Here is a 26,469-nt window from a genome sequence, read left to right as displayed (position 1 = left end):
TAAAAGAGACAAAAATAATTAAAAGTCTGCAGTCTAGTTGATTTATATAAACTTCTCTCTTTCTGCCAGTTTATCAAAGTGCTAGGGAGCGTGAGTGAAGGGCTCTTTTACTCCTGTCAATCAGTAGTTTCTCTGCAAATACCTTAAAAGAGAGATATTTAAAAGGACATGAGGGAAAATTAATAATGGTATAAAGATGAGTAAAAATATTTGAAAATGATTATAGCACAAAAATTTACAAAATATTCAAATATGTTTGAGTTGTTGAATTGTTGTAGGATCGCGGCTATACCACATGAAAAACTGATTTTCCTTTCTAGATTATACCTCAGCTGTCTTCCAAGTCTTCTGTTCCTTCATAATTTTATACTTTATTGCATATTTTGGTGATCACACTTACTGAAGAATGAAATCAGTGAGTGTAAAGCCAAAGAAATGAAACCACACCTCAACCAGTTCTTTCCTCTTTTACTACAAAATTGCCTTATAGCTGGGTTGTTTGTGACAAAACTACCTAGAACGTGGGTGCTAGCATTTGCGGTGAGCCCCCAGCTGAGCCACTGTGGTCAGAGGCCCTGTCTTATTTATTTTGAATCATTAGGCCCTAGTGGAACTGACACCCAGGTATATACTGACAGCTCATAGATGTCTAATTTGGTGGATGCACAATGGTAAACAAAATTGAGTTTTAGATTTTTTTAATATTTGCTGCAAAGTTTTAAAATTGAGAAATTTCACATAGAAACCTGGCATTCTAGCTTTTCTCTAATGGCATTACTTGCATGTCAGCAATTTTCTGGGGTTTTTTTTGTTTTGTTTTGTTTTGTTTTGTTTTTTTAAGATTTTATTTATTTATACAAGCACTGGGTACAGTCAGAAGCGTGGGAGGGTGAGAGAATTCTCCAGAGCCAGAGCGGGGAGAAGGACTGAAGTACACTGCTGAGGGGAGCAGCGGGAGGCAGGAGAGGTCTGCGCGCCATGTAGGGCCCTCCTTTGGTGGCTGGGGAGCAGCCGGGGATCGAACCGGCGCCGTGGAGGCTTCGGGCATCTTCGCAACCCAGCGCTCAACCGCTGCGCCACCAGGGAGGCCCAATTTTCTGTTTTGTTTTTGTTTTTTAAGATTTATTTCTTTAAGCATACAAGAACTGGGGTACAGGCCAGAGGTATGTGTGTTTTATGGGGGCAGTTTGAGAGGATTCACCAGAGACAGAGTGGTGAGCAGAACTGCCAGATCTACTGAAATACACTGCTGAGGGGAGCAGCGGGCGAGACAGGAGAGGTCTGCTGTGCCATGTGGGTCATCTCCCTGGCCTGGGATCGAACTCATGCTGTGGTAGTTGCGAATAGCTTCACAATGTTGCATCTTAACCCCTTGCGCCACCAGGGAGGACCCTATGTCAGCAATTTTTAAGTCCTGAGTAGATGCTGTCTCCCTTAAATGGAGCTTGTGGCTTCATTATCCTTGATATAGTTCATTTTACCTGCTCCTAAGTTTTTAACACCTTTAATGTTCATAAATACATCATGTATGTATGGTTAGAGATGCGTATTTCAGGCAGAAAGAATAGAGATTTTTCTGTTTTACAACTGCCTGCTGGCCCATTAGTTTGCAGCAAAGATGCTTGTGGCAAAATTACCTAGAACTCTGTGTTAGCATGAAGCTAATTAGCTCAGCCCCCCATGTGAGCTACTCAAATCAAGGGAAAAAGAAATCTTGCCTAAATTAAGAAAAGAGTTGAGGGGAGGAGGAAAGATTTCGTAGTTAGAAAATTAGTGATGGGAGAGGAGATAGAAGGGGCAGGATGACTTCAATGCCATGTCACCATGCTTGGGGTGGGATTTTAAAGCCTTAGACTTTAAGCATTGAAAACCATCAAAACTGGGAGGGTTTAGTTTGTTTGGTCCTGAATTTTTCTTTCAATTTCATTAGCTTTTTTAAATGTTCTTAGTTTTTCAAATTTTGATAGGATAACATACTCACACCTATTTTTTGGGAGAATAATTAAAACACTTAGAGAAGGTACTGGAAAGAAGAGAAGCTCCAGGTAGATAAGCTATTGTCATTTTCCAGCCTAGAGACATTCTGGCAATGTGCTTAGGAATTGACAGTACAAGACAGGTTTGAGAATTGTAGAGAGAAATAGTAATGAAATTTGGTTAGTCAATTAGACGTAAGAATGTAAAGTGCAAGAGAATACACCAGTTAGAAATGCCTGGCTTGGGTAAATGGCTGAACTGTAACACCAGTCTACATGAAGATCAGATCCAGAGCAGGGCTCTAGGGACTATGTAGTGGAATTGGTGAATTAGTAAGACTGGGAGACATTGGTAAAGTACCAGTGTTCTAGCACTTACATGTAGGAGAGGGCTAGATGGAGATTCTTAATGATAGAGGAACAGGATGGGACAGTTTACAGTGACTGGTAGAAAAGAAATCGTCAAAGAAAACAATATCCAACCTCGTCAAGTGTATCAGAGAAGATGAATAGAAAGAGAAGTGAAGAACAATGTGATCAGGTGCAGTGATGTGCCCTGCAGTGTGTGTCACTATCACATGAGGGGCTCATTAAAACACAGGTGGCTAGGCCCCACACCCAGAGTTCCTAATAGGGTAGATCTGAGAATTTTCATTTCTAACAAGGCTCTGGGAGATGCCAATGCAGCTGGCCTAGGGGTCTTCATTTGAGATCCACTGATACAGCAGATCATGACCCTGACTTAACTCCAGATATAGACACTTAATTCTACTCTTTCCATCTGTCAAATGGAGATAAGTGCCATTTAGGATTACAGTGTGATTTAATCAAATGTCATAGTAAGTGTAAAGCAGTTGTACAGTACACACATGCAAAGAACAGTTATTTGTATTATTTAAGAAGTTTAGTGGAGCATGCAAAGAAAAACAAAGTAATAGGAAGGAAGGCTGATTCCTTCAAAGAACTTGCTTTTGTGTTTTCTTGTGAAAAGAACCAACGAAGAAGGAGAAACTGCCAACCAGAGGAAAAGTCATTACCCTGAGAAGATCATGGACAGGCAGAAACAGAAGAGTTTTTCTGAGGGGAAGTGTAGATATATTTCTTTCTCTGAAGCCTAGGAAAAAAGGAAGGGTGGGTGGACAAAAAACTTCCTTGGAACTGGAAGTAAGGGAAGTTGTAATTTGCATTTTATGCTCTCTTTACTCTGAAAGGCAAGAAGGAAGGATGTTTGTTGAGAGAAATGGACTACAACCATGAGGTCAAAAATAGTAAATAGTATGCAGCAGTTTCTAGACAGAAAGTAAATAACTTAAACTATGGTGGATTAGAAGATTGTGAACAAGTGAACTCCTTAAAGAGAGGTACCTGCAATCTGTAATTGAACAGTAAGCAGTAATTAAGTAAATTTAAACCTTAAGATTAAAATGGTAACCAGGGCCTCCCCAGTGGCTCAGCAGTTGAACGCTGGGTTGCGAAGCTGCCCGCAGCCTCTGCAGCACCGGTTCCATCCCCAGCTACTGGGTGAGGGTCCCACATGGCGCACAGACCTCTCCTGCTGCCCGCTGCTCCCCTCAGCAGTGTACATCATCAGTCTGCCAGCTCTGCTCTCTGCTCTGACTCTGGTGAATTCTCTCACCCTCCTGCGCTTCTGACTGTATCCAATACTTGTATAAATTAATTAATTAAAATAAATAAATAAATAAAATATAATGGTAACCAACGTAAATTATCAAGCCACACACACACACAAAAAAGTTTATTATACTCTTACGGAGGATTGTTGATAAAAGAGGGCGTTAAAAGTTTAGCATTAAACTGTATCTTAGGGGTGATATAAAACAGTTTGTTATGGTCAAAAAAATGGGGTAAATACAAGCTAAGTATTAAGTGAAAACTGAAACTATTCAAACTCCTCTTTAATCTGCTAATTCTGTCTATATGACATTAGTGAAGCAATGATCATTTGTATCACTGTTTCCTGGGATCTGACACGTTGACACATGCCTGATACCAAGCATTCAGTGAATCGTTCTTAAAAGAAATGCCTAGTAATAGACTTGGAAAATATGATTTCTCTAGGGCATATCAGGATCATTTAATTTATAACCTGCCTCATGTCCTCAACTTGGATATTTCTGCTTATCTCTATAGATACAGTTATATAGTATTAAGATCTTTTAAGTATGTATATATTCTATAAAGATTAATGGGTTTTTTTTTGGTAGTTGTTGTTTCCTCTGTTTTTCCACTGGCTTTTGTCAATACCTCAAAAGTACATTATGTATCTTATGCTTGGTCATAGTATTTTACTCAGAGGCCTCACTTTTTATCCAGCTTATTATTCTTGTAGATGCTCTGGGACTAATAGAGAAAATGTATGAATTCTATAATATTCTGATTTTTTTATATTTATGATGTGATGCAGTTTTAAAAGAAAAATCTTGATCACTTAAAAGATTATCAGGAATTTCTTGATCACTTTCTAATGATTCAAGATTGAGCTACCAAACTTTTAATATTAGGCTGTCAGAAAAGTCATGATGTATTTTTTTTCTATGTTTTTCAAGCAAAAATGTGTCATGACTTTTCTGACACCCCAACACATTTGAACTTTTAAGAAATATATATAAAGTATAGAAAGTATATAAAATACTTTATAAAGCATGATACATATGCAAAAGTGAGATTTTTTTAAAATCATCATTCTAAATGTCTGTTATTTTCATTGCTTAATAATCTTCCTTGAACTATAAAGATTTATTTTTCAAGAATTGAACTTTTTTTCCAGTTCTTTTTAATTATCCATACAATTTATATTTTCTTGACTGTTTCAAAAATACTAAACTGTTGGGTCTCAAAAGTGAGGTCAATATAGAAAATGAAGGGAGAAATGCCCTTAAGTTTATTCTTAATTCTAGTTTAATTCTAGGAATTAAAAATTCTCCCTAACATGTCATAACACCTGTGTTTTTGCTACTTCTCCATGATTGGCTTGATGTAAGGTGAAAAAATCCTAAATTTATTGTGCTTTATTTCATGTCAAAAATAGGACTTTAAAATTTTAAAAATTAAAAATGTAATTTCATACTTACTGGTTAGCAATCCCAAATTCCAGAGGTATTGGGACTTTATCTTGCTTTTTGCTTCTGAGTGCATAGAGTTTGGTGGCCACTGCCAGTGCAGACTCATCTAACAGCTTTTCAGTCCCAGCAGAAAAAAGAGATTAGTGCTCAATAGGACAATCCATGAAGGACTTAAATTACCCTCACCTTGGATCCCAGTTCATCCAGAAGCCAGTGATATGGTGACAGCTACTCTGGGCAGGCCCAGGACATGAGCAGACTCTAGTGGGGGAAAGAGTCAAGGTGTTGCACAAAAACCACGTGGAATGAAAAAATTCATCAACAGTGCTAGGCAGGTCAAAACAGATGTCTACTACGTGTATTTTTAAAATTTTTCTTGTTCATTGATGTGTTTGGACAAGGCCAAGACAGCTGTTACCAAACCAGTGAGAAACTTCATCAGTGTGACATCAGTTTATTATCCATCATATAACTAAATCTCTATATTGTCCATAAAAATTCATAAAGGGCTATGTTTAATATTCTTCATTCTCTAATCCATTAATCCAGTAACCTGTGTGTGTGTGTGTGTTTTTTTTTTGTGGGACCCTCGCCAGCGGCGGGGGAATGAACCCGCGCTGCAGAGGCTGCAGGCAGCCTCGCAGCCCAACGCTCAACCGCTGCGCCACCAGGGGAGGCCCTGTATAGTTTTTAAAAAATGAGTTGAGTTTGTCATTTCTAAATAGATTTATACTAATACAGATAATAACTTTCCTAAATTGTTTAGTTCAGGGTATATCCAAATTGTGTGACAATTAATGGGAATAATTGCTAACCCTGATACTCAACTGGTAGGCTGTGATGGAAACCCTGTCAATATTTAAAATATTAATGCAGTTATTGTCTAAACCCTCTGCATGTACCCCACAATTCCAACCATTTAAGCTAGAAGCATCCCCAGATCTGCAACAGCTAAAAGTCTAATGCCTGTCAGAACAGGGAATCTCCAGGACCCTCCCTACTCAAGGGCTAGATCAACACTGTTTGGACTGATTATTATCTAAGCCACATCCAACAAACAGTTTATATATATTACCCAGCTTAAATTTGTTGTAAAGCATTTTCTGTTTATAACCAGAACCACTCAGGTTCAGACTTATGCGCAGCATTTACTTCAGGTTTTTTCCTAGTTCTCATATTCATAATGTCAAAATTAGACTATTTTCTTACAAGTAGGGAATCCCATGTAAGATATGAGGGTAGCCAGCAGTAACAGGCATGGTCCTATCGGAAATGCTGGAAAATAAGATTCTTATACAGAAGAATCTTTCCAAAAGCTGAAATGCACTCTTCTTGGAATGCATATGCTGGCAAGAGAGTAGAACTTTGCATAGTATTGGAATATGACACTTCTCAGTATGTGAATTATGAGACCACATTCTTCAGAGTCTTCTTTGATTATCTCTCTGCAACTGACTTGTACATATTAGTTCATACAAGCATCTGGTCACGAGATGTTCCCTGGCAGTTTTTGAATCATTCCTTATTTCAGAGCAGGGAGTTACAACATGGAATTTGTAGCTAAAAATATATATTCAAATTTAAGATCAGCTGGTTAAAATCATTTTTATTACTAACCCTGTGTCTCAAACTGCTAAGTGGTTTCAGAAACAAGTAAATCAAAGGTGGGAACAGTTTCTCCTGATTTTTAAATAACTTCCTTAGTGGCCGCTGAAGTACCTTGAACACAGACAGCATTTTTCTTATAAAGAAAAAGAGTGTTCCCCCACTTTTTTTCCTACTTTCCCTCCTTCCTTTCTTCCCACTCTTTTCATTTTCTTTCCTCTTTTCCTTCTTTGCTTTTCACGTATCTCTTTTTGGTATATGTTGAATTTCAATTATAAAACTAAAACCAGCTGTTATGAAAAAATTTTTCCCAAATGAAAACAGTCCTTGAGGTATCATAAAACATGGAACATATTTCTTTGCTACAAAAAGGTGCAGAGTTCATTGTAAATGGAATAAAGAAGAAAATTAATAATCCTCTAATTTTCTTCTGTGAAAATTTCCATTTAGCATCCAGAGGGGTTCAGTACAGGTGTCTGCTTAGATTCAGTACATATTTAGTCTTGGCTGCTTCCTTTTGAGGATAAACAGCTCTTGGGAAATACACATTGTTAAATAATCAGTTACAGAGGACTAATTGTTTCAAGGCACTCCCTTAGCAATTGCTTTCCAACAGCCAACAGTAATAAGAAATGTCACTTTGTTTCCATCGGAGACTAGCACATGAACTATTCATGAAGAGTGGAAAAGTAGTCTTCCCAGAAAACCCTGGAATAAACATGTAGAAGCCAGGGGAAGTTGGGACTCTATCATTGATTTGTCCCAGAGCCTTGTCAAGTTCAGTGAAGAGAAATCGCTGGACTTGTTTTGCAACCTGAGATTCAGAGACTAATGAATGCCTTATGTGCTCTTCAAAATATCCCAGAACATTTCTATAACTTTGCAAATAAATACGCAGAAGCTGAAACAAGGAGGTGTATTTAAATTGTCTTAATTAGGCCATGCCACTCTGTCCAGTGTTCAGTAGCATGTGGACTGAAGAAATATCTTTGTGATTTCATGCAATAAAATTCTTACTCCATTTGACAATGAATGACAGAGGCTAACATTGCCTCCTCGTTAGTCTGCTGATTGGCCGGGCAGGTCTTTTTGGACAGACTACAGAATTTCTTTCACTTTTGTTTGTACTGGGTTCTCTAAATAAAAGTGTTTATGTCTGATCTGACAGGGAATATCTTCCGTGAATTCAGTTTCAGTAATGATGTACTTGAATAGACACCTGGCTCCATCCTTGATAAACAGGTGCCTCCTTTTCTCCTGTCCTAATCCTTTCTTCGTTTCTTACCCTGTGGCTTTTCCATTTCATACTATTTTTCTGTGCCCTGCATGATCCCATTTTTTGCATTTTAACCATGGCATGCAGCTTTCCTGGACCCCGTGGGTCCGGACTTTACCTGTGAAAAGATCTGGTGCACTGGTTATTGAAATAGAAAGCATGTGAGAATTAGAATAAGTAAGATGCATTCCCCGTCTTTTTAAAACAGTTGTAGCAGAACAAAGCAAACAGTGAATATTTGGAGCTAGTTTTTCCTGGCCATTCATATTCCTTGCCTTAGTGTTCATTTGTGATTTTCCAGGTCTTTTAATATTTTTTATTTTAATCTAATCTCTTGTGTTACTCAGATATCAGGCTGGGGATAATATGTATTTTGTAAATACTTCTATATGTATATTTTATGGTACCACTCTTTAATGTTAGCTGTCCAGTGGGGTACAATAGGCATGCAATTATATGTCACGTGACCTCTGTTCTAACAAGCAACCTGACATTTCTGACCTTTATTTTCTGCTTTCCAAATGGAGTGCTGATTCTTGCTCTCAAATTTGTGCTAAGATCATGTAAAATATATGTATAAAAATATGATCTGTACATCACATAATGTTTCACAATGCAAAGATAAACAAATGAATAAATAGACCAAAAAAATGTTTGTTTCAAAAGATAAAAACAAATGAGAGGCAAAAGAGAGGAGATTTGTAGGCTCAGTGTCTCAATTCTCTTTTAAGCCATGGGTTCTCCCCCAAATGACCTCAGCCATTCATAGATATTTCCTTCTTGCACTGCTGTAATGCCGCTGTGTCTGCCATCACAGTGCTTGATTTATAATATAGACCTGTTGTGGTTACTCATCAGCTTTTATATGTGTTATAAAATGACTTCAGGTTTAAGCAAGTAACTTATGTGGGTGAAAAAAGATTAAGATGATAGAGATTGGTGAGAGTGTAGAAATGAAGAGTGTAAGCTCCTAAAAGTATACAAATGAAGAAAGGAAATGTTATGTGGGCCAAACAACAGCATTTGCAGAGTAAATAGTTGTCAGTCACTGAGCAACCTCTGTATTAAAATAAGTTCAGATTTCTTCCTCTAGAGAGGATTTTTATTTTCTTTTGAAAGATAAATGATCTGTGAAGATCAACTTGGTCCAGCAGAAATTGGGTTTCAGGCTTTGTGATGATTAATCTATTGATGATTTGCACCTTCTCTTGGGATAAGCTAAAAATTTGTTCAGAGAACTCAAGTGACTCACTCAAAGTCTGTTATGCTTTCTGGAGCCTCTCTTCCTTTGCAGTGGTAGGACTCTTATTTTCTTCATTCCCAGCACTAGGAAAATGCTGAATTCTCTGCTTGGCTTGTTAGCCTCTGAGCCACCGCTTCCTGCTTAGTCCATTCACGGGCAACTTCAGAAGTGGTAATGCCTTTACAGTTTTTATCTTTGGAATGTAGAGTTGAACTTTTTTTTTTTTTTTTTAACCTTCCAACCTAGTCTGATTGCTGCAAGTTGCTGGCTACAACTTTCTGTGCAGCCTTTAGGCATCTCTCTCTGAATGGGAAAATTCTATAGGGGAAGAAAAAAAAATAGCAGTGAATATAGGGTTCCTGCTCAATAGGTTTTGCTCCTCTTCAGGGTATTGGTCCCTTAAGTACTAACTGGGTGGCTTCGGCTGCAGTTTTGATATTGTGTGTGTGCTTGAAAATATTTTTTCCAACTTGTAGAGTCGTACTCAGTAAGGGTTAATATAATATAATCTGATACTCTATCAGAGCCAGGGGCAGAAGTCTCAATAAACTGATTTCAACAAATACCTAATAAATTTTTAACATACACTGAATTCATGGTAATAAACTAAGATGTGTAGAGTTAATGCAATCCATTAGATGTTAGTGGATACCTTATAGGAGACAGACACAGTGCTGATGTACCTAGGAAATCACTTGAGGAGGCTTAAACCTATGCATGCAACTTCACCTTCAGCTGGCGAGGTGCTGTATAACACCAACATAGATATTTAAAAAATAAGTACTGGATTAAAATCTTAAAATTTAGAATTCCTCAATTGAAGTTTAAAATTCTAAAATGATAGTCTGGCTATAGAATCACTCATACCTACTTCTTAAAGCTGAAATAAATCAATAGGAAAAACAATCAGTCCAGAAGAGCAAGTGAAAGCAAATTTTCCAACGGTTACTACTCTAGGAAACAGACCTGCCTTCTCAGAATGTGAACTTTTTACAATGCCAACTAAAACCCTACTGAGAAAGTATTTTCATAGCATGAATTCAGCTTTAAAAAATCTTTTTAGATAAATGGATCCAATTAGTTGTTGAAATAAATAAGTCAATTTCAAAATAAATCAGTTCTATGTCACTATTTTCTTCTGCAAATATTTTAAATAATGTTCTCTTCAGGTTGAGAAATACAATGAAAAAATGAGTTGCAAGTTCTTTGGAATATAAAATGTGGCCTACGCCTACTCTTTAGCTTTGCAATCTTAGCAAGTTATTTAATTTCTCTGAAATGGGCATACTACTATTTATTTTATAAGGCATCTGTGAAAATAAATTCTAAAAAGGTATTTCAAAAATGTTTAGCAAATAAGAGATGCATGATGATTATTATCACCTTACTCTGGTCCTTAATATATGTCAGAATGGCATATGTATTTAAGATAATTTTTGCACAAATGAATACAATGAGCTTCAGATCTTCTTTAGCATCTCACTGAAATTAGTTCTCATTGTTACTCTACTTGCTGATTATTCAATCTGTACAGAACCCTGATAATGTCAGCAGGCCACATTCACTCAATTACCACCTCAATCTTCCTTGTCTACAAGATGCTAATATATAGATACCATGTAAGTGTTATTAGGTGAGGTACCTGTTTCCTGCCCCTACTTACATGCAGCTACAATGAACTTGCCACTGGGAACAGTAGGTAGAGCAGCCAGGTGAAGCAATATAGAACAGAAGACAGATGGGTTAAAAGGAGTCCTCTTTTTTTTTTTTAAGATTTATTTATTTATGCACACAAGAGCTGGGGTACAGACCAGAGGTGTGTGTGTGGGGTGGGGAGGATTCACCAGATTGGGGAACAGAACAGGCAGATTGACCAAAATACACTGCTGAGGGGAGCAGCGGGTGAGTCAAGAAAGGTCTGCTGTGCCATGTGAGTAGGTCCCTGGCTGCGGACAGCTTCATAGGTTGAATCTTAACCGCTTATGCTGCCAGGGAGGCCAAAAAAGGAGTCCTCTTGCTTCTGTGGCCCAACTTGCACCCTGGTGCTAGGGGAACAAGTTAGGGGACACATTGGAAGAGAGACATATGTGGAGTCTGACAATGGCAGCCATTAGCCTGATGTGTGCTTTGATTTTGCTTATAGACTTGCCTGGCCTTTCACCCCTTTCCTGTGCTACTCCACTAGAAGATGCCTTAGACGCATGGCAAGCTTGTGGGTCTCAGTGACCCTGCTTTGGACCCAACGCTGTTTGGCTGGGCATTTACCCACACGGGGATGGGTAATTTGGGGTTTTTTATTGGAAAACTATCCTTTTTTTTTCTCTCTGTATACACTAATTCTGTTAAAGTTCTTTCTCTCTAAAAGTCTACTTTGCCTTTAAGTGGCAAAACCTATTTTAGAGTATATAGATTTGGGAGTCCTTGGGTACCCCCCTCAGTTGCACACTAAGGGTGTGATTTACACAAAAAAGCCTATTTGTTATATTTTGTCCTTTGTTCCTTAACTAAAGTTTTGGGACATTTGGGGCAATACTTTAGTCTTTGTCAGTCTTAGAAACTCTCATTATAATGTGGGGATCTAGTAAATTATATATATTTTACTTCATTATTTGATCCACTTTCATTACACCTGAAATCTTATATTTATTAATTCAAGAACATTTATCTAGAATGTGTTTGTGTATGTATATGTTAGACCACACATTCCTTTGCATCTAAGCTCAATATATAGTATGATAAAAATTTCAACACCTGATATTTACATCTCACTGTACTTATCTAATTCTTACAGCAACTTTGTAAGGTAGAAACCATTATTCTTGACATTTTAGATAGGGAAATGCAAAGATTTAGACAAGTTAAGTAACATACAAAAAGTCAGTCCCAGTAATGCGTGGGCTGGGGATTCTGTAAACTGTGACTAGTCCCACTATCAGGCTGTGCAATAATGGAAAACCAGAGAACCTCTTATTTATCTTATTTATTCCTCTTATTTATCTACTCATTCCTTAGCAGAAGGCTCTGCCTATAGTGGCCATCCAACAAATGTTTGTTAAATTAAAATTATATGCTCAATTAAAATATATAAAAGTGCAAGATGAATTAAAATCCATAAATATGTATATCTTAAAAATGCATTATCATATGGTTATCTTTCATTCAAAAATGCTTTTCAACAAATGTTTTTTTCTATTTTAAGATTGATTCCAATATAAAGTCCTATTCTCTCAAAGAACAATCTCTTTTTTATTTAGCTAAAGATTTTTATTGAGGTTGCTGGTGGGCAGCAGTATCATGCAATCCACATTGCACAGAAGATTTCGCAGTGAATCTGCTCTACCCAAGTTCTCTTACATCCTTCATCTCCCTAGTTCATAATTTATCCAGTATTAATGCTTAATACAAGTAATTTATCCAATCTTAATACCTTCATTCAACATGAAGCCAAGTTAGCAAGTCAGGTTCTTACTGTTTGTTCAGGAAATTTTAAACAGTGAGAAAGCTGAAACAGAAATAAAAAACATGATTCCTGGCCACAGTCAGGTAAGACTAAGGAGAGTATGTCATTCTTGGAGTGTCTGTGGCTGACCTACATTCCCCTGCATTTCTCTTCCCATCTCTCACTGTCCCTTCTGCTCTTGAAGCCCATGCTCTTTTTTTTTTTTTTAATTTAAAGAACAGGTTTATTAGGAAAGGGACAGAAGAGTAAAAGATACTCTTAACTGCTACTGCACTGAACTGCTCTTACCTATGCCAGCAGCCTAGTCCATCTTCTGAATGTCATACGGACCTTATTAGACAGAAAAAAAAATATGTATGAGACACAATTAGAGCCTAAGGCAGGGATTTTAAAAATCCAGCATTGGATTGCAGGGTGCTGGCTGTAAGCATCAAGGAATTGTTAGAAGATGGCCAAAAACCACATGCACTGAACCCCAGGTTTCCTACTCCTCTGCTAACACACTTGCATCAAATTGAACTATCTTCTAAAATCCCTAATATACATTACTTTTCTTTTTTCTTTTTTTTTTTAAGATTTATTTATTTATTTATTTATAAATAAATACAAGCACTGGGTACAGTAGGAAGTGCAGGAGGGTGAGAGAATTCACCAGAGCCAGAGAGGGGAACAGAACAGGCAGACTGGCAAAATACACTGCTGAGGGGAGCAGCGGGCATGGCAGGAGTGGTCTGTCGCGCCATGTGGGACACTCACAGGTGGCTGGGGATGGAACCGGCACTGCAGAGGCTGCGGGCAGCTTCGCAGCCCAGCACTCAACCGCTGCGCCATCAGGGGAGGCCCCTATGCATTACTTTTCCATGAATATCAATGGTATTTAAACATGGCAACAAATGTACAGCACAGTTTACAATTTTCTAGGAAAACATTAGAAGATGTAGTAACCTTCACACTCACTGGGGTTAGAATTGCTATTTGAAATGATAGAACTGCAAAAAAATAGAATGACAACTTTGGAATCAGCAGCAGTGTTCAATCCAGGGGCCAATTGTCCCAGCTCCCTAAATTTTGAAGTGAGAAAGTTGGTGCTTCAGAAACCATCATTGCCTTTGGCGTCTCTGCTTGCTCTCCCCTAGGCGTATACAAGCTATCTCTTATTGGCTGATGTGCTTGCAGCGCTGGGGCTGGGACTGCAGCACTTGTACTGAAGATGTGATGTTTGATCATTGAGTCACCCCTTCAGCTCCAGCTCTAACAAAAGTTGGAGAATCTCAAGTGAAGTAATGAGAGAGGAAAGTTTACCAGAACTGCATTAACGATCTGTTCTCTGCTAAAAAGAAGTTGTTACAAGGAATTTTTCCTTCTTTCAATGAAGATTGGTAGGCAAATAAAATCAAACAAACTCACCCGGAATTTTTCCATCAAAAGCCCTCAAATACTTTTTTCCTTCCAAATTCTGGTAAAATAATAGTTCAAGGGGGTAGCCAGAGTTGTTGAAAGGTGTTGTAGGGATTGTGCTCTTACTGAACAAATTTTAGAAGAGTTGTAAATGCTATTGAATTTCATGAAGAATCACTATAAAATAAATGGGAGGTTGTACAGCGGGGTGTACCTTTATACTGTTCATCCCAAGTATTAAAATTTAGTCAGGTGTTTCCAAATCTGAGAAGTTGGCTACTTTGTTATTTTATCATAATAATACTCTATTAGTAGTAATTTTACTTGTAATGATTTTCATGTTAATATAAATGCATTTACAATTCTCAGAGCCTTTTAGAAATGGTCATGCTTGAAAAATTTTAACAAGGTTAGTCTTCCCTGTAGGGACTTTCAAGATCTGATTATAGTCCTATGAGACACTTTTGAAAAATGTAACTTTCTGTCATAACCTTTTGCTCATCTTTTATTCAGAAAATGCCATTTGTCATACTTTTAAGGTTTGCTAAGAAGTCAATTAAGTAGCTGTTACAGGGCAGGAAGAGGGGCACCCCATAACCCCCAAACCTGCCCATTCTAAATAGTTTCTGCCATTTGCCTCATCAAGACAAAACATACTCTAGTGAGTAAGACCTTCAATCGAAAGAAACTTGAATACAATTAGTGTGCAATACAGAAAAGGGGAAGAGTATAGTTTCCAAATCAATCACCCTAAGTTACTTATCCCCTCTTGGGTAAATGTCCAGCCAAACAGGGTCCAGCCAAACCCTGCCCAAAGCAGGGCCACTGATGCCTGAAACCTTGCCCCAAGTCTAAAGCATCTTCTAGTGGGGACCCTAGAAATGGGTCAGAAAGAGCCAAATATGTCTGAGAGGAAAAGAGCAAAATCAAAATCAAGATCAAAGCTGCCATTGTTAATCTCCCCACAGGTCTTCTCTCACCCACATGTTTCAACAAGTCCAAGGCCAAGAAGCAAGTGCACTTTCTTTATGTCTCTCTGCTACATGTGTCTCCTCCAGGTCGCCTTCTGGCTCTCCATCCCTCTTCCTTCCTTCTCCAGTCTCCTCGCTGGCTCCTTTCTTTCCTGCTCAGCTCCACCCTTCCTTGGGAGGGGCAGGGAACTTGGAACCTCCCCTTTCCCTGGGGACCACCTTCTTACATAGCCATTACAGAAAAAGAAAATCTTCAAAATTTTTTCATATTTAGCTGAATTTTGTTCGTTTTCAAATCTGATACTTCCAAAGCAATCTCAATACTTTGAGGAAATCGCCAATAAAATACTTTTAATTTCTAAATTCACACTGGACTGGGATAAAGTGTTTGGATGTCTCTCATGAGTGCCAGTGTAGCTTTAGGTGTATATTACTTCAGTAAAGTGTAATGAAATGTTACAAGTAAATGAAGATTGGCAAGATGCTGTTGACTATGGTAGCTGACTACAGTTTCTTAGAACCCTTTTGTAATTGTAATCTTCGTAATTCTGGCTCCACTTCAAAATTAAATTATCAGATAAACATTAGAATAGCATAGCACATATATGATCTGCAAATGCAAAAACTATCTGAAGAAAGGGTGCCCCTGAATCATTGCTTCAAGTTTTCTAGACTTGCTTTATTCATCACCCAAATTTTTGTAGGTTTTAACAAGATATTCTTGTAAAATCTTCATTTTGTCTTCTGTCCCTGTGCTTCAGTGTGTTGTTATTTATGTACAAATAAAGGCCACAGTGTTTTGCAACTGGTAGGTTTTCTCAGTACACTATAATTTGGTACTTTAGTCTTTGGACAGAATCCACATGTTTGTTTTTTTATGACTCTAAACCATATAAATCAAATGTGTTTTATTAGGAAAAGTAGAGTCAGAGAAACAGAAAGGTCATCTCTACCAAAACAAAGTCACATTTTGCTAGTCCTTGCTACTTAGTTCCATCATGTTCTCTTTTCACTCAAGCATGGAGTGCACACTTTTAATGCAAAAGTGAATAGAAACTAAATATAAAAATCTGTTTGATATCTGGCTCTGATTTAATAAGCACTGACTTTGCTAATCAGTACACATTAACAAAATCATATACATCCCTGCTCCCGATGTTCGGTAACATGGTTCCTATCTCTGCCTCCAATTATTGACCTAAAGGAAAAAAGCTGTTTCTGTCAAACTATATTGACAGCAATGTCCTGTTGCCTGCATTGTGAATTCTCCAAGAATCTTTCCTCATAGCCCCTGTAACCTCCGTCATCTATAGGATTCATTCCAACCCCGTTCATTCTTTTACCCTTTCCTTTTTTTTCTGAAAATTTCTCCCTTCTTGTCCTCTGCATTTCATTACACAAGTCACCAGTCCCTGGCTGACCTTCAGTGTTTTTTGCTCTTCTGAATTACTGTCTCCCATAACATATATTCCCTTTTTTTGGACCTTTCCCTACAATTTGAGCAATTCTTGAACACCAAAGAATTTTAAGACTATCAGTTTTTCACTGATCTAGTGATACCAAATCAACAATTTCATCTTATGATGAAATTGTTATGAAGGAACCAAGGCTAGAGAGGTTGATTTACTAAGTCCTAACTTATTTTTGTTTTTGAAACTTCTATTTTTCCTATTTCTTTTCATTTGATACCAAAATAGTCTTTGAAGAACACTGTTATAAGCAAACCATTACAAATTTATTACTATTATAGCCCAAATACAAGTAGTCACATATGGAATTACTTGTGAAATGTGTTATACTTATGGCCATGATGCCCCATGAACAAAGCTTTGAACTAAGACAGAAGCACAGTTTTGTCACTAGTTGTGTGATTTTGACCAAGTCATGAAGCTGGAATTTCTTTATTTATAAAATGCGTTATTTGTTAGGCAGACAATGTCTTGCCTAACTCTGGAACTTTATGGTTCTATCCCAAAGCTTTATAAAAATGAATCATGCTCCATTTAAGAAACCAAAACAGTTTTGGAGACATTGCTTTTGCCCTTCTTTTTATAGTTTTTGCAAGTACATGGAGATGTCATGTTCGACCAGCAGTTGTTTGTTGGAAATTCCCAGACCAACCCCTTAACAACCCATTACCCTAAAGTTCACTGTCACTCTCTCAGATCTTCAACTTGAAACAAAAGAATAGCGTGTGACTACCCGTTCTTGAAGTAAACCATAAATAAGCACAGCTACTCTTGCTCTGCTCACTGTCACTGACTCTAAGAACATAAGCATAAGCTCAAAGCACTTAAAGGAAATTTACTGTAATAAAGAATTATATACCTGCATAAAATCAAATTATGACCCAGAGTGTAATCTTGAGATCAGGGGCCATGATTTGTAAATCATCCATAGTCTCACAATCCTAGCCCCTCAAACATTGCTAAGAACTGAATTCAAGGGAGCACTTGCAGTTCAGAGCATAAACATCAGAATGAAAGAATCTTATCTAATCCTTCAGGCATGGAGATTGTGCCATCAAGAGCACTCTGAATTTAACAATGTAGTATCACTATAAAATCACTAGCAATTCTCTTTTTTTTCTCTTCACATATCTATAGCTGTTGTATCAGCTGGAATTTTTTATCATTCTTCTTTCCCTTTCAACATCTGTTTTCTGTTGCATCCGGTTTCTCCTAGTGTTTTATCTCTCGATCACTGTCACACATTGGGAGTCCTGTTAGCAACCCTAAAGATAACTATGAGAGCGAGCTGTGGGTTCCACAAAAGCCCGTCTCTGCACTGGAAAAACAAACTAAACCCTAAAGTCCACCTAAATGTTCAGCATGGGATTTTGTTGTTGTTTTAAGAGAAGCGGTGAATTTCTCAATTCTGAAAGTGTGAAAAGAAATAATAAAACATCCGATTGGTCTCATTTCAGAAAGTCAGCAAACATTCCTGGTGGTAGTTAATAATGGCAGGTGCTGGGAGAAATCACAGACAGGCAACAGGAGGCTTGGAGTCAGCCAAGAGTTGACTGCTTATGTTTTTAGAGCTGTGTGAAAAAGATATACAGCCACACCACTGCTGTGCAGGCAACAGGCATCTTACAGCTGCAGGCCCTGAAGCTCTTGGAAAACGATCCCTAATTGTCTTCTGCTGCTGTGTTACCAACTTATCACCTAGCCCTACAGTGACTTTCAGCTGCCTGTCACCCCAGGCTAGCCTCTGCTGTTCTTTAAATAGAGAGCTAGAAATTGTCCTGCAGATGGAGCTTAAATGTGATCTCCCTTGTTTCAGGGTGAAGCCAACAAAATATTTCTGAGTTCTTATTATCTTGCCATCATATATAATTCCTTAGATTTATCAACTTTATAGCCCAATTTTGGGGTGTCACTAAGAAATAAAACTTCACCCACTTCTCCTTCAGTCCTCAGAACTCTTTCCCAAGGCAAAACTTTGTTTTTACTGGCAAATGGTTAGCTCAATTATATGTTATACGTCTTCCTCTCATAGATGTTTTCTAGCCGAAGTAACAATTGGATTCACAGACAAAGATATCAGAGCAGTGGCATTTTGGCTTTGCTTGGTCTTCTCACATTTTTATTTATTTATTTTCTAAAGATTTATTTATTTATGCATGCAAGAACTGGGCCACAGGCCAGAGGTGCAGGGGGTGAGAGGATTCACCAGAGACAGAGTGGGGAACAGAACGGACAGACTGACTGAAATATACTGCTGAGGAGAGCAGTGGGCGAGACAGGAGAGGTCTGCTGCACCATGTGGCTATCTTCCTGGCCGGGGATCAAACTCGTGCTGTAGTGGCTGCAGACAGCTTCATAGGTTGCATCCCAACCCCTTGCGCCACCAGGGAGGCCCCCACTTTTTTTAGCAAAGGAAAATTTTTCTTATTAATAAGTGTCTATATCCCCTCAGGATAGCTCAGACGCAAATAGAAGAGGAAATGAAAAGGTAAGAGAATAGTAAAGGCCAAACTCTTGCCACATATTTACTGACAAGAACATAGTACTTACACCAAGTTCTCACTGTAGCCCTTACGATGCTTACGTCAGAGGTTACAAACTCCTGCGTCTACAGCAACTGAAAGCCTACCAGGCTAGGGCCTGCAGTCAAGAGCCAGTGTGCCGTGTCTAAAGAAGCAGCAACTATTTGGCTCAGTTAAGTGTTTGCTAGACAGGAAGCAAAGCTAGTGTCAGCCAGATCTTCTGATTTTTCTAGAAAAGCCAGGAACCAGATTTTTATGTGAAAGCTCCTAATTTGTTAATGTTGGCAACTATTCAAAGACAACCTTTAAATATTATGTGGGCCAATCAAAACCTGTTGACAGTCAGTGTTCAAGCTGCCAGGTTTTGACCTCTGGCTTACCTAGTAGGCACCCACTGGAGGTTTCAAAGTGAACTAATGTCCTCCCTCCTAGTCCATGTGGATCAGGAAAAATAAACTTTTCTGGCTTTGTCTATCTTTGACAAAGTTTTTTTATACTGAACATTTTTAAAAAATCAGAGCTGTTTTAAGAATTCTTGGACTCCTTTTCTGAACATAGTCTGGAATAAACCCCAACTCCCAGGGTGGCCTCAGGATGATCCATCCCCTCAAGTGACCTCCAGTCCATGACTGATCAGAGAGGAGGGGCGGGAGAGGCTGGCCCTTCTGGCCTATTCTGGGTGACTACAAAACCCTGGGCTCATCCTCACTCAGATCCATGGCCCCAGCGCAGGCATAAATCCAGTTAGCCTTGATAGATGGGGAAAAGGCACATGCCAGGCAGAAGTCAGGCCAGAACCACTCAGCTATGCTTGGCAACCTGTGGTATGTCCGTGCAGAAAGGAATCAGATGCTCTGGGAGACAGATATAAGGAGGCGGCATAGGATGCACAATGTATGGAACACTATTTATACATATTCCTCCACTATAAGTAACAGGCTATCAAAATTGAAAGTACACCATGGGAAGTGCCCAGTGCTCCTTCCTGAATTGTTCGCTGATTGTAACATCCACCAGGTGACTGGAAATCTTCACAGAAAACAGAAGCAATGTCAGTGGTCCAGTGAGTGGGGTGAAAACAAAAGACTATTTTTTTTTAAAGATTTATTTTATTTATACAAGAACTAGGGTGTAGGCCAGAGGTGCAGAGGGTAAGAGGATTCACCAGGGACAGAGTGGGGAGCAGAACAGGTAGAGCTACTGAAAGGCGAAACAGGAGAGGTCTGCTGTGCCATGTAGGTCAGCTCCCTGGCCAGGGATCGAACTTATGCCACTGCAGTGGCTGGCAATAGCTTGATAGGACTGAAACTTTAACCCCTGCACCACCAGGAAGGCCCAGCAGACAATTTTTTTTTTTCCCCCAAGTAGAGGAACAGGCCATGTGAACAGATAGAAACTTGGGCAAGTCAAAAGAAATGTCAGCCCCTGAGCTCTGTGGATGTGCTTTTCCTTTATGATGAGAGTTATGCCAAAGGTCTGAAAAGCCCTCAGGACCTGCAGTTTTGTCTTTATGAAGTGGCAGTTCAGAAGTGCAACCTGGCATTTGAGACAAAAGCAGGTCCTGCTACCCAGTATCATCTGTATCTTGTGATTCTTTATTTTTAATGGATTTTTTTTTCCAGAGGAAAGGATGACATCAACCAAATATGAGATGCAGGCTCATCTAATTAAAATTTAGTTTATTTACTTGTGATTTTAAAAAGAATACGAAGCATGCTTGTGAGACATTTGTGTCTGGAAAGAGTTGAGCAACTCTAAAGCTGTAGCGTGCGACAATTGGTTAAAAATTGCTAAATTATGTTTTTTTATTTTCCATGAAATGTCAAATGTTGTTCTTTTGCTTCTATAAAGGTCTATGATTTAAAAAGAAAAAAAAATCACCAAAGTTGGACCATTAACTTGTTATTGAAATTTAGAAGCATTTTATTTACCAGTAAAATTAAATCTAAAAATTGTTTTGGTGGCTCTGAAACAGAAGAGTCTCAATTGCAATAAAGGTAATGACATTGTGTTAGTTTCTCCTTATTTCTAGCCCATTCAGTGAAAAGCATCAAGGAGAAAACTAATTTGACAGCAAAAGCTATTTATGATTACTCTGTATGTACATAGACTGCATAGAAAATATATTATCATGTAGCATATAGCGGCGGCGGGGGGGAATCATAATCTTTCCCTTATACTTTTTGTCCTTTGATTGAAGACAATATAGTTGCAGAAATTAGATTCTGTTAATGAATACATTTCCTAAGGACACTTGCCAAAGGGTAACGATGGACTTGTTCCTCCAGCAGAGAAGTCATCACCTTTTTAGAATCAATGATGAATGACCTAGCCCACTCACATGGCTAGAAAAAGAAAAAGCACTATTTGTTCTAGGTAATTTCCAAATAACCATTGTTATTTATTAGTACTGTTCGATCTGGTCATGATGCATTACTACTTCATACCTCTTTTTGTAAAAGAAAAAGTAAATATAATAAAATAGTATTATTAAACAATGTGAAACCATAAATTTCTATTGAATTTTATCACAAAAGCTTAGAATAGTCTGTCAAAATGCAAGACAGAAAATGGTTATTGCTGTCACTGGCAGAACACATATTAATGATATTTTCAAAATAGAATTTGCAATAGTTTATCTTGCATAATAGCATCTCCCTACTCAGTCTCTCATGTCTTTCCCTTCTCTTATTCCTATGCCCACTATCCCCTAATTTGTGCTGCCTTGCTCTACTTGGCTCACTGTCAATCCTCAGCGGAAGATTTCAGTGCTGGTCATGTATGCCACTTGCCAGGATGTTGGCATTTTTAAAGAGGAACTTCCAGACTTCCTATCCATTTCTTCTACTCTTGGGGAGAAAGTGGATATGGCAAAACCCATTTGCTTCAGTGACCCACCTTTCAGAGTATGCAAATAGAAAACATAATCTCTCCACCACACTTTCTTGGTTCAAGTCCAAGTCCAGCTCTGCCACTTGCTAGTTAAATACTAGTTATTTGTACTTCCTTGTTTGAGATCATGTAATTTACTTTTAAAATGTTTTCCTGAATAGAAGTTATTTGTATTATTTCTGAATAGCCATCAGTGAGTTCCATTTCATCATTAATATTGCAAAGTGAATATCTCTTGAACTTGTTCTTTTGGACTATATTTTGACCTGTATCCTAAACTTCTATGTTGCATTTAGTTTTTATTATATTTTGAGTTCATCTATCCAAAAGCACCACAAAATAATTTTTTAAATGTCTTATTTTCTCTCATAGTTATGTGTGATTGATACTAGTTTCATTATGAAAGGTTTTGCTTTAGCTTTTGAGCAATCTAGTAGTGCTGCATCAAAAGGAAATTGAAGCTTACTGTGGTTACAGTACTAACCAAAGTAGATGCAATGTGCGCAAATACAGACAAATGCTCTGGATATTGAAGGGTTCCAGTGGTGACTTTAACTTGATCATAGAATACTTTAATGTTCTAGTGCAGATGCCTTTTCATAATGAAGGATGAAAAGATGGCAGCTAGACAAAAACAAACTTCATGGAAAAACAAAAATGTGTTTGAAGCAAAATTTAGCATTTTCATTACAGGGTCAGGAAGAAAAATTTTAAATTGACCTGTATAGTTCAGAAAAATTACTTGAAGATATATGACTTCAAGTTACAGTTTTCCATAATGGCACCTTATATTTGAGTTTGTATGAATTTTTATAATTTCTAAAGATATGTTTCAATTATTTAAATAAGACACATCACTTTCCAAGTGAGTTTTTAAAATTTCTAGAACTGTACTATCTACATTGTGAGAGACAGAGGAGAAGGGACGTGAGGGCAGACGTGATGTCATAGAGATTGCAGTTTTAGCAACTTGGTTCGTGGGCAGTGCAGACTTCAGAGCAACCAGACTCCAGATCACCAGGACTTACTGGAATAAAACCAACTAGTGGACAGAGAGAAAGTCACACAGTCCCTTTCTCTCTATTCCCTCCATCCCTTAACTTTCAGGACCTGCCTCCCCTGGATTTATGGGAATAGAGACACTCAACCATTGAGGTTCCCTAATCTTGTCCAGATAATATTCTAAGTTTTGGACTGCTGACATGATTTGTAAACACTAGTCTTTAAAAGTGCATATCATTGACTTTAAGTGGGCCAATCTGCCCCAAAAGTAGACATTAATACACTTCTATGAAAGACTCGGGAGAGTAGTTAGGAGATACAGCCAAAGCTATAATCTGGAGCATCACATCATAGAGTGAGGGTGAATAATTCGATCCATGAAAATGCATTGAAAATCCCTAAGGCCTGGAGAGAATCCAAGCAACACTAGTTCTGGTAAATTATAGCGTAGAGTTAAGGACCTGGAATCAGACAGGCCTAAGTTTGAATTCTAGGTACAGAGTCAGTCCCAGTAAATGAAATAATACACATGAAATGTTTGGTGCAGTGCTTGGCACATTGGGTAACACTAAATGAAGGGTAGTTTTTACTATTTTTCAAAAAAGGAAATAAAAGAGAGAAGAAAAGCTATATGGCCTTCAATACTTCTCCATATTTATTTTGAGTAAATAAATTTTGTGCTAGAGCTTTTGGTGGTAACCAGATCAACAAAGCATTGAAGCCACTTTTGATAGGCTGTGTTGACTAGACAGAACTAATAAAGTAATTATGGTGGTGTATGTGTTACAGAAAGATTTTACTTCATTGCCATCTCCTTTCCTTTGACCATACTGATATGTTCCTATGTAATTCTGTTCCCATTTTTAAAATGTTCCCAACTCTAACTTTCCTAAGGATTCAGCTTTAAATATACCACTTCCTTGAACCCTCCTGGCCTCACTAGTTTACACTAATCTCTTCAGATGCCAACCCCCATAATGTATTCCATATTTTCACTCATTTGGCACATCCAACACCGCCTGTGGCTCTTCCCCAACCAGATCCCTGGAGATTCACTCTCTCCTTCTTTTGTACTGCCCAGAAAACTCAATTACAGGGCTGGCACAAGATTCTCAATAAATTCTTCTTGAATTAAATCTGTTATTTGAAATTTCCAATGTCTCCACTCCCCTCCTACAAACCTCTTCAATTTAAGGAAGTCTCTTGAAATGACTCATAAGTTTTAGCACCTCATCCCAAACTGACATTTTCAAATTATTTACATGCTTTATAGTTTTCCAGCATGTACTACCAAAACAGTGTTTACACTAAAAGAACAGATTTAATTATCTAACATTTTCCCTAAGAACTGTGGTGATAACCAGCAGCATTGTTTCACTTAAGAGCTCAAGTAGCTAAGGTTATGTGCTTGGCCTCCAAACTTAGTTATGGGGTTAGGAGTAAAAGTGCTATTAACCTCCCAGTGTAGTCTGGTGGCCTTGAGCAACCAGGAAGGTGAAGTTGGTGCCTTACTTAGCTCACTAAGTTTACTGGAAGTGCAAGTTTTCCATGTGCCAAATTCAGTAAGTCATGGAGCAAATGTTTATTTTGCTATGCTTTGAAAAGTTGCTTTGCTTCTTGTAAGTTTTCTTGGTGGAATAATTCCAAGATATGACTTAATCTATGTTTTCAGCATTGAACTGGAAATAGGAATTGTTCTGTGACTCGGCTCTGTCATTTGTGGGCCACTTCTGTAAGGAGGGTGTGTAGAAGCAACAGGAGAAATTCCTGCTGTTTGAACAGTGGTGCCTCTCACAGAGGCAACAAACAACATACCCATATTAGAAAGCTTTTGGCTTTCTGTCATCTGAAGACAGGCATCCAACCTTGCTGAATGAACTGGTGTCCTTCCTATTAGTCATAGTCACTTGAATTACAATAACCAGATCACGTCATTGCACCTCCCAATCACCTGGACAAAGAACATCTATGTGATTTCCTGTCAGTTCTGTGGTTTAACTTCCTTAAGTCAGAAAGGAGATAGCCCTTTAGAGTAAAGAAGCACTTACTTGGAGCTTTTGATTATTATCCCTTGAATATTCACTGCAAGTATCCTATAAAACATTTGGATTTCATATTTTGTTAACTGAGAATAATCTTATTAAAGATCTGACTTACTATAAAAGGGGCCACAAGAAAGCTGGTCTTAGAAAAAAATATCTCTTCAGCTGGATAAATAGTATAAGTAGTTGCATAGGAGGTAAGCCAAAAATAAGATCTTATTGACAGCTTAAATCCTGGGTAAGAAATTTAGAAACTAACATCTTGATGATACCAGAACTTGGTCTGAAACATTCTAATACATCTCTTCTGTTTTATAATATTTTGAAATGCTGTCAAAGTCTACAGATTACAGTGCTGTTAATTCATAACAACTTGTTAACTCTTTCTAAGTAAAGTCACTCTGATTCTTAAACTCGTTTGAGTGTACTCGTCTTACAGGCATCAGATCTCCTCATGTCCCCTCAAAGTAACAATATCATATAGTTGAAAATCTAATCACCCTTCTTAGTACTATAATTTTGAACAATCAACAGGATTTGCTTTGGGCTTATAATGTAGTCATTGAGAACCATATGACCCATGTAAGTAAACATCTGTGATTCCTAAGTTGCATACAAAAAATAAGGGCTGTGATGATGATTTTATACCATCTGCTATCAGAAGCTTCACTGCTTTTCTTTGTTGCTGATTTTATCATGGATATGTTACCTGGTCTTCTGGACGAACTTCTCCTCCTGCCCTTTCTTCCCTCCTCATGCCCACTGCTGTCTTTCTATTTGTCCTTTGAAAACTCACTTAGAAATCAGATCTTCCAAGCAAGGGGTATTGTCTTCTAGGCTCTAGCCATCTTTCAGTACATTTCCTCTGAGCTCCTGCAATATGATTTTTTTCCTTATCGAACATTTGTATGGTTCTTATGATTATTTTGTTTTTCTCTAACTTACTAGTCACTTGAAGGCAGGTGTTAGGTCTGTTTTATCTCACAAATGTTGAATGATAGAATGAATGAATGAGTCTGTGACTGAATACTAAGATATGTGAATCTTAACTAAAATAATACCTGAATGAGTGTGAAGAATAATAAAAAGCCCTTTATACCTTTCCAACATGTTGGCTTGCTCTGCTGTCAACACTAAATTCTGGTGACTCTACCACCAGAACAAATATCTCCCCACCCCCCCATCACACACACAAAACACACCGGGGTAAAAATAATAAAGATAAGAAGGTCCATTCTTCTTGCATTAAGCTGAAATGATCACACATTCCAGAATCTTCTAGCCTTTGTTTCTAGTATTTACTTAGTACTTGAATCATTAATATCAAATAGTGAACATTGTTCATTGAGAAATAAATGTTCTCTAGAAGTTCCTGGAGGCTTATTACAAAAACTGTGAGGCAAAAATTCTTTAATGTTGGAAAAACAAAATAGACATCTGTAATTAAAAGCAGAAGCTATAGTGTAGCTGAGGGAAAATGGAAATCAGTATAAATAAAAAAACCCTGGATTAAAATATTTTCTCTGGACT

General features: G+C 37.9%; 1 protein-coding gene across 1 annotated transcript in view; it reads left to right on the top strand.

Moving 5' to 3' along the window:
* ADGRV1 (adhesion G protein-coupled receptor V1) overlaps positions 1 to 26,469 on the top strand; it is a gene marked incomplete at both ends in the record, with an annotated part of 443,017 nt that overhangs the window by 386,288 nt on the left and 30,260 nt on the right. The gene's annotated exons all lie outside the window — the stretch shown is intronic.

This window comes from Talpa europaea (assembly GCF_964194135.1).
Source record: "Talpa europaea genome assembly, chromosome: 5".
In the NCBI taxonomy this organism is placed as follows: domain Eukaryota; kingdom Metazoa; phylum Chordata; class Mammalia; order Eulipotyphla; family Talpidae; genus Talpa; species Talpa europaea.
This window is presented reverse-complemented; position numbering and strand designations above follow the sequence as displayed.